Genomic DNA, 11,244 nt, shown 5'->3' on the forward strand with positions numbered 1-11,244 from the left:
AATACAGTCTTTACTAAAGCCTAACTAGGGGACCTCCCAAACCATGCTTTCCCAGTCTTGGCTGCCTTAGCCATTATCCGTGGCTGCTTCTTGTTTTCTTATCCTTCCAAAGGCTGATCCATAGAGTTGCCCAAAGCTGCCAACTTGAATTCAGTCCCTTCTATCAGTGACTGAATAGGTATGGCTGTTACTGTTTGAGACCTTCAACTCTCCTGAAGATTTTTTGGCTTCCCTCCCACAATGGGAGTGAATGGAGCTCATCTGGGAATGTTCTAGAAATGTTTTGACCTTTGGTAGAAGTAGGACTGGTTGCTGTGGTACTGCTCTCTGGAATTAGCCTGATACAAGGTAGCCTGATTTATTCCAGCCCACTGTCTCTCCAGACTCTTCATTAAAAAAATGCCCAGTTTTGTAGTTTTTTTTTTATTATGCCCACAGTTTGAAACTCTCCCCTCAGCAATGATAGGGGGTAGCTCCTCATCACTCCCATATTCAGAGTACATTCCAGAACCCCTCTACAACATTCTCCATAATAGAAGAGTATACATCCTTCAAAATACCCAACTGGTTTGGTCCCTAAATATTTCTCAAAGAGCCTCTTTGATTTATTCATTAAAGCTTAATAGATGGACTGTGGTTCTGGCCAAGATAGAACAGCTCCATTTCTCACTAGTCTTCCCTCTTACAACTAAAAAGTTCCTGATATAACAAACACAGAGACTCTGAAAGGTAAATGGAACAGATGTATTGCCTTAAAACTCAAGACTTGAGAAATGATACAATGGTGAGCTTCCTGGGTTTGTTTGTTTGATTTTGCCTCTATAGCCCAGACTTCAGGATGCTGAAGTCTTCAACCTGAAACCTACAACAGGTAACAAAACAAAACAAAAACAACAAACAAACAGATAAAATCCAAGAAAAATTTTCTCTCTCTAGTCAAAAGAGCAGCCTAGTAGAACAGAAAATCTTTTTGGTACTACCTGGCTTACTCCAGCTAATGAATAGCCAGTATACTGGAAAAAGAACAATCAATTTGTGGTGGCAGATGTATAAAGTACAAGAGTGAATGAAGACACATAGACAGGTCTTCATGAAGGTGCAAGCAGGGCCAACACATGTCAGAGAGCTTGAGTGGTAGATGAAGTACTATTGCTGAAATTCTTTGGACTCTATTTTTTAGATAAACTTAGAGGCACTACAGACATGATTTAAGGAGATAACAACGGGTTCATATTTATTTAAGTTTTAGGTGCATCGTGTCAAGGGCTAACAGGAGGCAACTGAAGTATTCCATGTGAGAGATGATGAAAGCTTCCATTTTGGCAAGGACATTGGAGATGTGGAGGTGAGGGAAGATTCCAAAAATTTAAGGACTTGGTAATTGGATGTTATGGTGGTGGTAAAGAAAAATTAGGTGTCAAGAATGACTTTTAGGATTCTAACTTGGATGACTGTGTAGATGGATGCCATCAACTGAGATAGAGAGTATAGAAATGAGTGTGTTGGAAGTGGAAATGTTGAGTTCAGTTTTGAACATGGTGAGTTTTCAGTACCTGTGGGTCACCCAGGTAGAGAATTCTCCCCATACCATCAGTTGTTCAGGTGTGAAGGGGGTCTTACAGTAGGGAGGAGAATAGATCCTTGTTTTTATTTAAAGTCTTCTCTCTCACCAGGATTCAGGACCCAGGATCTAGATTATGACTAAGGGTTGGGAGCTAGGATGGATCCAAGTGACACATTCCATTCAGGAACTGACAGGAGCAGAGATTCTGAGAACTGAGGCTTTGTTCCTAAATCAGACTGCCAGTGACTCATGCTGTCTTTTCATGCAGAGTCTTGTTTCTTGGGATTTCTGGTTTTTTAGCAAATTTTCCAGTCTTTCCTGGGAGGTCTGCCCATCTGGGTCAGACATACCCACATTCCAATTTTTACAATACAAAGAAGGGGTTGAGATGGGAGCAGGGCAAGAGGCATACAAGATAGAAAATTGATAGCTCTGAGACACAGGGGTGAGAGTTATGAGCCTGGTAAAATAGCTCAAAAAGGGAAACAGAGGGCATCACAAAATATGTTCCCGGCATGATGAAGAGATAGGGTGGGCATGGAGACTATAGGAAGTCAGGACTTCCTATGACCTGGCATAGCAGCCAAGTTAGTGAACAAGGATCCACTATGCCAAAGTTGGAGTGTTTGGATCATTAGGAAAGATTCTGAAGAATTAATGAGGTCAGATGGCAGATGGGGCCTGAAAGGGACCATTTGGTTCTTATAAACCAGAGCCACCTTCATCGGCCCTCAAGAAACAGAGGGGAACTCATGGGACTAAGAATAACTAGTGTTTATAGAGCTCTTTTCATTTGAGTCAAGATGACTGAGTGGTAGGAAACTTTGTAGATGATAAGGCTGAACTGTAAATAGCTTACAGTAATTAAAAAAATGGCCCAACATTCTTTGAGACTACTTTCCATTGACAGGTGGGGTCCATGTCCCCTCCTCTCAAATCTGAGCAGGTTTGTGATTATTTTGACCAACAGAGAATGGCAGAGGTGGAACTCTGTGACTTTTAAGTCTAGGTCATAAGTTCTCTTGAGGTATACGTAGCATCCATGTAAAATATCTGACCACCTCAAGATGGCCAGGATGAAGATGCCATATGAAGGCTCTCTGGTCAACAGGCACAGCTGAACTCAGCCTTCCAGCCATCCCCACCAAGGCACCAGACATGCTATTGAAGCCATTTTGGATCCTCCAGACCATCCCATCTGCAAACTGAGTTCTAATGAATGACATCAATGAATGCACTAGAAGCAAAAAACTTACTGTTATGGCCCAAATTGTATCCCCCACCAAATTCATATATTGAAATCCTGACCACCAATACTTCAGAATGTTCCTAAGAGTGTGACTGTATTTGGAGATAGGGTCTTTAGAGTGGAGATTACGTTAAAATGACGTTGCATGAGTGGGCCAGAATCCAATATGACTGGGGTCCTTCTAAGAAGAGATTAGGATACAGACACACATAGAGGGAAGACTACGTGAAGGCATATGGAGAAGATGGCCATCTACAAGGCAGAGAGAATATTTTCCACAGCCAATTTACTGATGTAGTAGGTGTTTAGTGATTCTTGAATTAGGCAGCATCCATTCTAGAAGTTAGAAAGGAGCTCCAAAGCGAGAGGATTTTTAAAAACCAGAGTGAGCAAGAACAAGGATGTTATACTGGGCATTTGCTGACTGGTTGAAGCATAGTTAATTTTCTTATGTGGAGCAAAGAAAGTCTTTGAGGCAGGTCAGGTAACTCGTGGGGATTGGTTGATCCAGGCCTTCTTTTTTCTGGGAAAGCCTAACATAGAAACTTAGTTAAGTTTTGGTTTGCTGACATGTGGCTTAGCATGAGTGACTCCATCTTGGATATACTCTCATTACTTTAATAGGCCTCAGAAAATCAACCCTGCCTGGCAACACCTTGGTCTTAGACTTCAGAATCGTGAAGGTATTAATTTCTGTTGTTTAAACCACCCACTCTGTGGTACTTTTTTATGGCAGCCTGAGAAAACTAAAATATTCATACAACTAAAATACGAATGTCTCACCTTACAGAAATTGTGAAAGATACTTAAATGGCTACTGTTTCAAGTCACTGAGTTTTTAGGTAGTATGTTACACAGCAGTGGGAATAGGAACAAGTTTGGATTTCTCAAGTTCCTCTTCCTCTTAGGGATATCTAGTTTCTAACTGCATTGTCAGTTTAGGATGGATCACAGTGAGTAACCTTGAAGAATTGAAACTACCAGAGAGAGAGAGAGAGAGAGAGAGAGAGAGAGGATGCTGTGAAAGGCCAGAGCTCAGACTTACAGCTTTTATGACACTGGAGAACCAGAAACTTATAAACGGAGGTTTGAAAATATTTTCTCATTAGTCTGAGAAAAATGGAAAGAAACTGTATGCAGAATGCAGCTTCATATAGTCATTCTATGGCTATGTCATTTGGTCAGGTGGGATTCCTTGGGAGAGAGAATTACAGTACCAGATTGCAGGCCGAGGGCCCCGTCTGACCTAGATTCTGATTTTTTAAAAGAGTGATTATAGCTCTGGAGGCAGGGGTTAGGTCTCATGGCCCCCACCAGGAAGTACTTTTCTTAGCCGTGGGGGATATTACATTACAGCTAATTACAGGCTGTCTGCTAAGATTTTCTAATTACTTCACTTACATTAGTCTTCCTTTCCTAAGGATCCTGTCAGCTTTTGGAAAGCATCTTGAGGACAGGGGCACACATCTCTGGGTTTTCTACCCCATGCTGTGCCCTCTTCAGTACCAGCCACCCCAAAGACATCAGCTAGCAGAGGTAGACAGTAGAAGATGAGCCACTGTACGCATGGGCTCTGGGGTCAGCCTGGTTGGGTTCAAATCCGAATCGTACTTCTTATTAGCTTTGTGACCTGGGGAAAATTGGCTAACTTCTCCAAACCTGTTTCCTCGTCTGCAGAATGGGAATACTAACAGTACCCACCTTACTTATCATGCAGTTGGAAGTGTGCCTGTACTTCAGTAAATGAAGTAAATGCTTTATTCACATTAGTAAGTTCTCACATTAATATATATATATATATATATGTATATGTATATATATATTTACTTCCATTTGGTTCTAAAGTTCAAGAGCTTCTACCTACTCACTGCTGTCAGGTTTGGGGTTTTGCATGCAAGGAGGGGCAGACAGGCAGAAATGGTTGCAGCTAAAGAGCATGGGTTTGGGAAAGATCTAAACCCCAGCTTCCCTCTCTCTATAGGCTGGGTAAATTTGCTTAAGCCCATGTCTTTGACATCAGGCCACATGGCAAGGATTTCCAAGGCCTGGCTGTCACCACTTCTCTCACCTACTACTCTTACCTCCTAGTAGACAAATCCCAGGTGGCCATCTGCTCCTGTGTCAGACCAGAGGCCCCCACCAAAGCCAGAAGGACTGAATATCTACCCCTGCCATAGCTGGGGTTTGAGAAATTAAAAGGGACCATGTTAATTAGAAAATGCTTAATTAGGAAACCAGTTCCCTAGAAGAAAGGGAATTAATTGAAAAATAGACCTTAGTCAAAAAGTTTTGGGCACAAAAATCCAGTGTGGGATCTGGTTTGTACTGGCTTGCGGACATGATTGTGTACTTTTCAAAGTTCATGTTCAGTGACATCATGTTGGCAATTTGAAATCACCATGGTGGGTGTATTTACACCACTGACATTGACAAAGCCTACAAACTTGGGACTTTTTTTCGGGGAGAACTGTTGTTCATCATGTACTACCACACAACTGCAAAAATCTAACTTGTATTCCAGTCAGAGGGCTCACTTGTGTCTGGGTCTAGAAACTTGTAGAATCACAGCCTTTGCAATGTCTCAATTCCTTCAAAGCTGATGTCTGCAACATAAGTTGCAAAGATGAGTCATTGGGGTACTTAAAGAAGATATCACATTTGTTATTTAAATATTTTTACATAATATCTAACTTTTTCTATTCTCACGTTCTGTTTTATAATGTATAAAATATGTTACTACAGCCCTATGTTTATATACTTCATATACATAAACATTAGGGAAGTCATTGCTTAATATTTTTTTAACTGATGGTATATAAAATTAAAAGGAAAAATGTGGAGAGCATTGTTTTAAGGTAAAAGAAAAGAGAATTGGTTCTAAGAAATTCAGACAGGATGATGTAGGAGTAGTGTGTGTATGTCGGCGTGGTAGTAGGGACATGAGATGTTAGAGGTGAAGATAAAAAGTAGAAAAGGTGGCCTCATTGCTATTTTAGGGTAGGATATGTTCAGTGACATGCAGGAAGGAAGGTGGGCCACTGCAGTGATCAAGGCAGTGAGGCAGGCTGCTCCTGGATCTGGGAGGAGGATTTCACAACCTGGAGTGTTGGTTACAGTGACTGCTGGCCCCACCCCCCAAGAGATTAGGATTCAGCTGGGTGGTGATGGGGCCTGAGAATTTGCATTTCTTTCAAGTTTTAAGCCATGTGATGCTGCTGGTCTAGGGTTACACTTTGAAAACAAGTGATTTAAAGATGAGTTTTCTCTTTTGAAGATAAAAAGGATATTGCTGATGGCAATCCATAGGACCTAGAGGGCAGAATAGGAGAGTTTGGAGTGGAGTAGGCAGGAAGGGTGGGAAATTGGATCAGATTAAAACCTTAAAGGAAGAAGAGTCCAAGTGGCAAGCATTGACCTAGGAGACTTCGACTTCTGGTGCTGGCTAAGACAAGCAGGGATATAAACCATGCTGGGCTTAGCCCTGTGTGCAATCTCCTTGTTGGCAGAGAGCTAAATTGAGAGAGCTAAATTGAGCTCTGAAGACCACACCTTAATTTTGACTATTTCTTCCTATCTTGGCAGAATTCTACATGCTGTTGGTTATTCATTCCTCAGATCATGTCTCACCTTTCTTATGAAGTCTTCTCAGACACTCTGGAAAGGGAGTGTCAATTCTATAAGTCCAAGAGAATGTGTGTCTGTTTGGAGGCAGGACTATGAGTGCCACAGTCTGACACGTCCACTCGCCCTCCAGCCCCACAGGAGACATGGTGTCCCCAATACTTTTAGAGGAGCATCAAGCCATTTGTGTTTACCACTTGACCTGCTCGGCCAAGGGGGCAGGCTATGCACATCAACCTTGTGAGATCAGGTGGGGATTTATGAATCAACGTCCCCCACCTTTACCGAGACTTTGGTCATACCTTCCCTTGAGCTATGACACCATTCACATCTATAATGTTTTGTTTTTCACAGCGTATGTTTGTAAACATTCAGTCTAAGCATGCCCGAGCGTCCCATCATATTTCTGAAGTGTTGCCTAGGAGCACACGAATCTGGGTATGTGAATTAACACTGTCATCGCGACTCTGTCCAGGCATTGGCTGCATGCCAACACTTGTTACTGCTTCTGCATGTGCCTTCATATTATTAAGCTATATCTCCTTGCTCTAAGATTAGATATCCATACTTCAGCCGCACAACTATGGCTTTCTTTTCTTACCTAATACAAATGACTATCCTATAAATATACCTTTGCTTGTCTCTGCCAATCGTTCGCACATATAGCCTACCTTCTATTTTATGGTGTTTTTGTTTGGGCCCAAAACTTTCTACTTGGATTGTGAACTCCTTGAATAACCTTTTTCTTCTTTGTATCAACTATAATGCCTAGCACAGCAGTTTTGCAAAGTAAGTGCTCAATATTTGTTGATTGATTGACATGAAAAAATGTGTTAGGGCTGCTAGATTTGTTATGACAGAGAATCAAGCAGCCTTAGCTCAGACTAGGAACTGCCTACCCAATATGAGGAATTTGGCTAAATACTGAAAAGCTCTAGTTATTATGACATTTTAAATTAATTGTATATTTCCAACTGTATTTTTCAGTTTTATGCATAATTATTATTATGCTAAGTGGTATTTATACTTAAATGTTTAGTAGTTAATGTAAGCGACTGAAATTAGTAATGTCTCACAGTCAAACCAAATTCATTTTTAATTATTCTCTTCTCACAGCCTTTCTATTGACAATTCCACCAATGCAATGCACCCTTGAATTCTAATCACCCTGTACCATGTTCAGGTGGGTTAAAAGACAGAAGCCCCAAGTTCAGTCCTGAAATAGGTAGGGGCCTCCTTGTAAGGGGTCTCGCCTCCCTCCGCAGCACTGGCTCTTTGACCTTGGGCTTCCCCATCCTGACTGTGCATTCTGCCTGCTGCCTTCCTCTCCCTGCTGTTTCCTTTCCTTTAATTTTGACTTTTTACTATGAATTTTGAGTTTCTAGACAAGTAGAATGATAACGCTTAATACCCATATTCCTATCACCTAAATTTAGCAGTCAACATTGTGCACCTTTTCTTTATTATTTTTTTAGGGATTTGAAAATCACAGACATTATGGCATTTCACACTTAAAAGCTTCAGTGGAAATCTCCCCAGACTTTTCCTGTGTAGCCAGTGTCATTATCGTACCATAGTAGTTTGTTAGGGCTGGCATAACACTCACAGATACCACAGACTGTGTGGTTTAAACAACAGAACTTTATTTTCTCACCGTTCTGGAGGCTGGAAGGCCAAGATCAAGGTGTGGGCAGGTTTGGTTTCTTCTGAGGCTTCTCTCCTTGGTTTGTAGGAGATGATTTAAAAGAATATAAACATTTGGTTAAATATATGATTTAAAAGAATATATTACATATATTGATTCAAGAATTCATTCATTCAAGAATATATATATTTATATGTTATGTATATACATAAATCATGATTTAAAATCAATTGTATTTATAGTTCAAATTCAAATTTAATAGTACAGAGGTTTATTTAATTATTTGAATGTATACTTCTACTTCCTCTTATGCTGAAAAGTTTGGTTTCGAACAACATTAATATAATTACCTATTTGTTATATTGTTTTTTCAAAATAATGAGAAAACTGAATGACTGGAATATATTTGTTTATCCTAGAATATATCCCACTAAGGAAACACAAAGTGCTAAGTTTTAAACTCAGTTAACTGTTTTCTCTGTGTAGTTATGCTGTTCATTTTAGATGCAATTAGATTAATTTGTTTCTTTATTCCTTCAATTTTAGGGATGGCCTTTCTTTCACTTTTGTTTTATATAATATGTATTTTTAGATATGTAAAACATTGACACCCTAGAAATTAAATGCTGTACCCAAAGAAGTTTCTCTTCCATCCCAATCCCCCCTCTATCCCGTCCCTCTTCTGCCATCTAACATTAACTAATTTAAAACATTGAGTTCTGATTAATTCTTAACAGTGTTCCTTATTACAAACATAGGCAAAATTGTGCTCATATTCTCATTCCCCTTTACCCCTTCCCATGAGGTTTGCATATTATACACATTTTTGGGCACCATACCTTTTCATTTAAGTCTTCTGGAGATCACTCCATGTTAATATATCAAGATTACTCTCATTCTCTTCATGGTTGCCCAGTTATGCCTCACATGAGGGTGCCAGAGTTTATTCAATAAGGAACTGGGTGTCACAGTTTATTCAACAAGATTGATAGACATTTGAGTCATTTCATGTTTTTTTTGCTAGTACACGTAATGCGTCAATGAGTAATGTTTTGCATATGTCATTTCACATTTGTTTTTCTAAAATTATTTTAATGTTTATTTATTTTTGAGAAAGAGAGACAGAGACGAATATGGGGGAGGGGCAGAGAGAGAGGGAGACACAGAATCTGAAGCAGCTCTAGGTTCGGAGCTGTCAGCACAGAGCCCAAAGTGGGGCTCAAACTCACGAACTGTGAGACCATGACCTGAGCTGAAGTCAGACACTTAACTGACTGAACCACCCAGGAGCCCCTGTCATTTCATATTTGTGAAGTTATATCCTTAGAATAGATTTCCAGAAGTAGGATTCCCAGGTCCTTGATAGATACTGACAAATTCTCCTCCAAAGGAATGATGTCATTTCATATTCCCAACAGCATTCTATGGCAAGACTTGCTTCCCCACAGCCTCACTACTAGAGTGTATTGTTACAGTCCTGGCGTTAGCCAATCTGGTGGGGGAGACTTGGTATCCCAGTGTTGTTTTAATGCACATCTCTCTCTTTACAACGGGGGTTGAAGAAGTTTCCATATGTTTAAGGAACATTTGTATTTCTCTTGCTATAAACCATCAGTTCGTGTATTTTGGCATGTTCAGGGTGGTTGGTCTTTTTCTTTTTTGATTTCCAGGAACTCTTTATGTTAAAGAGATGAATCATTTGGCTGTGAAATAAGTTCCAAATATTTGTTCCTAGTTTGTCATTTGTCTTTTCACCCCTATGACTTTTTAGTGCAAAAATCTTTTTTTTTTTTTTTAAATATGTACTCATGGGTACCTGGGTAGCTCAGTGGGTGAAGCGTTGGAATCTTGATTTTGGGTCAGGTCATGATCTCATGAGTTCATGAGTTTGAGCCCTGCATTGGGCTCTGCACTGACAGTGAGGTGCCTGCTTGGGATTCTCTCTGCCTCGCTTTCTATGCCCCTCCCCTGCTTGTGCGCGCTCTCTCTCTCTCTCAAAAAAAAAAAAAATATGTAGTCAAATTCCTCACCACGTTGTATTTATAGATTCCAGATTTTGAGTCACAGTTAAAAAGGTTGTCTCCACTTCCAGGTTTCAAAGGAATTCACAGATGTTTTCTTTTACTATATGTATGGTTTCATTTAAAATTTTATTTGAATAGCTGATTCATTATGGAAAGTTTTCTTTGTATGGCTTTTGCACATTTCTTGTTAAATTTATTCCTAAATATTCTTTCTTTTCTTTTCTTTTTTCTTTTTTTTTTGCTGCTATTGTAAATGTGGATTCTCTCCCAAATATCTTACAACTGGTTGATGATTGTATATAGGAAAACTATTTGTTTATTTATATTAATTTTATATCCTGCCAATTTAACAGAATTCTACTGTTTATGGTATTTTTCCCATTGATTCTATGGGTTTTCTGCTTATACAAGCCTTGATAACTAGAGATAGTTTTTTATATCTTTATTTCTAATTCTTATGCCTCTAACTGCATCTTTTACTTAATCAAATTAGCTAATACTTTTGATCAGTGGTTAACTAGTTGCAGCAATAGTGAGTACCTTGTCTTATTCCTGACTTTAGTGGGAATACCTCTAGTGTCTTCCCATCAAAACAGATGTTGGCTTTGGATGCCCAGGTGGCTCACTTTGTTGAGTTGGCTCTTGATTTCGCCTCAGGTCATGATTCTGGGGTCATAGGATTGAGCCCAGCATTGGGCTCCATGCTGAGGATGAAGCCAGTTTAGGATTCTCTCTCCCTCTCCCTCTGCCCCTCTCCCCTGTTTGCACTCTCTCTCTCTAAAATGAAAAATTAAAAATAAAAAAGAAGAAGAAGCTTTCTGTGTGGATTTCACTGTCGATCAATTCATTCGCTCAAAAAAAAAAAAAAGATTTTGGTTTTGGGGCTGGTTGTGTGTGTGTGTGTGTGTGTGTGTGTGTGTGTGTGTGTGTGTGTAATTATGTTAAGAAAGAATTTATCGATTTTTATTTTGCTGAATGTTTTTCATGGGATTGAATTTTCTTTTCAGCATCAAAGGAAATGACCATTTGCTTTTTCTATGTGGATATAGTATTTAATATTAATGAATTTTTTTTGGTATTGAATCACCCTGCAATCATGGTATAGACTCCCTGGTCATTGTGTATTTTGCTTAATATGCTT

The sequence above is a fragment of the Herpailurus yagouaroundi genome, unplaced genomic scaffold (assembly GCF_014898765.1).
Source record: "Herpailurus yagouaroundi ecotype Mexico unplaced genomic scaffold, PumYag 162, whole genome shotgun sequence".
NCBI lineage: Eukaryota > Metazoa > Chordata > Mammalia > Carnivora > Felidae > Herpailurus > Herpailurus yagouaroundi.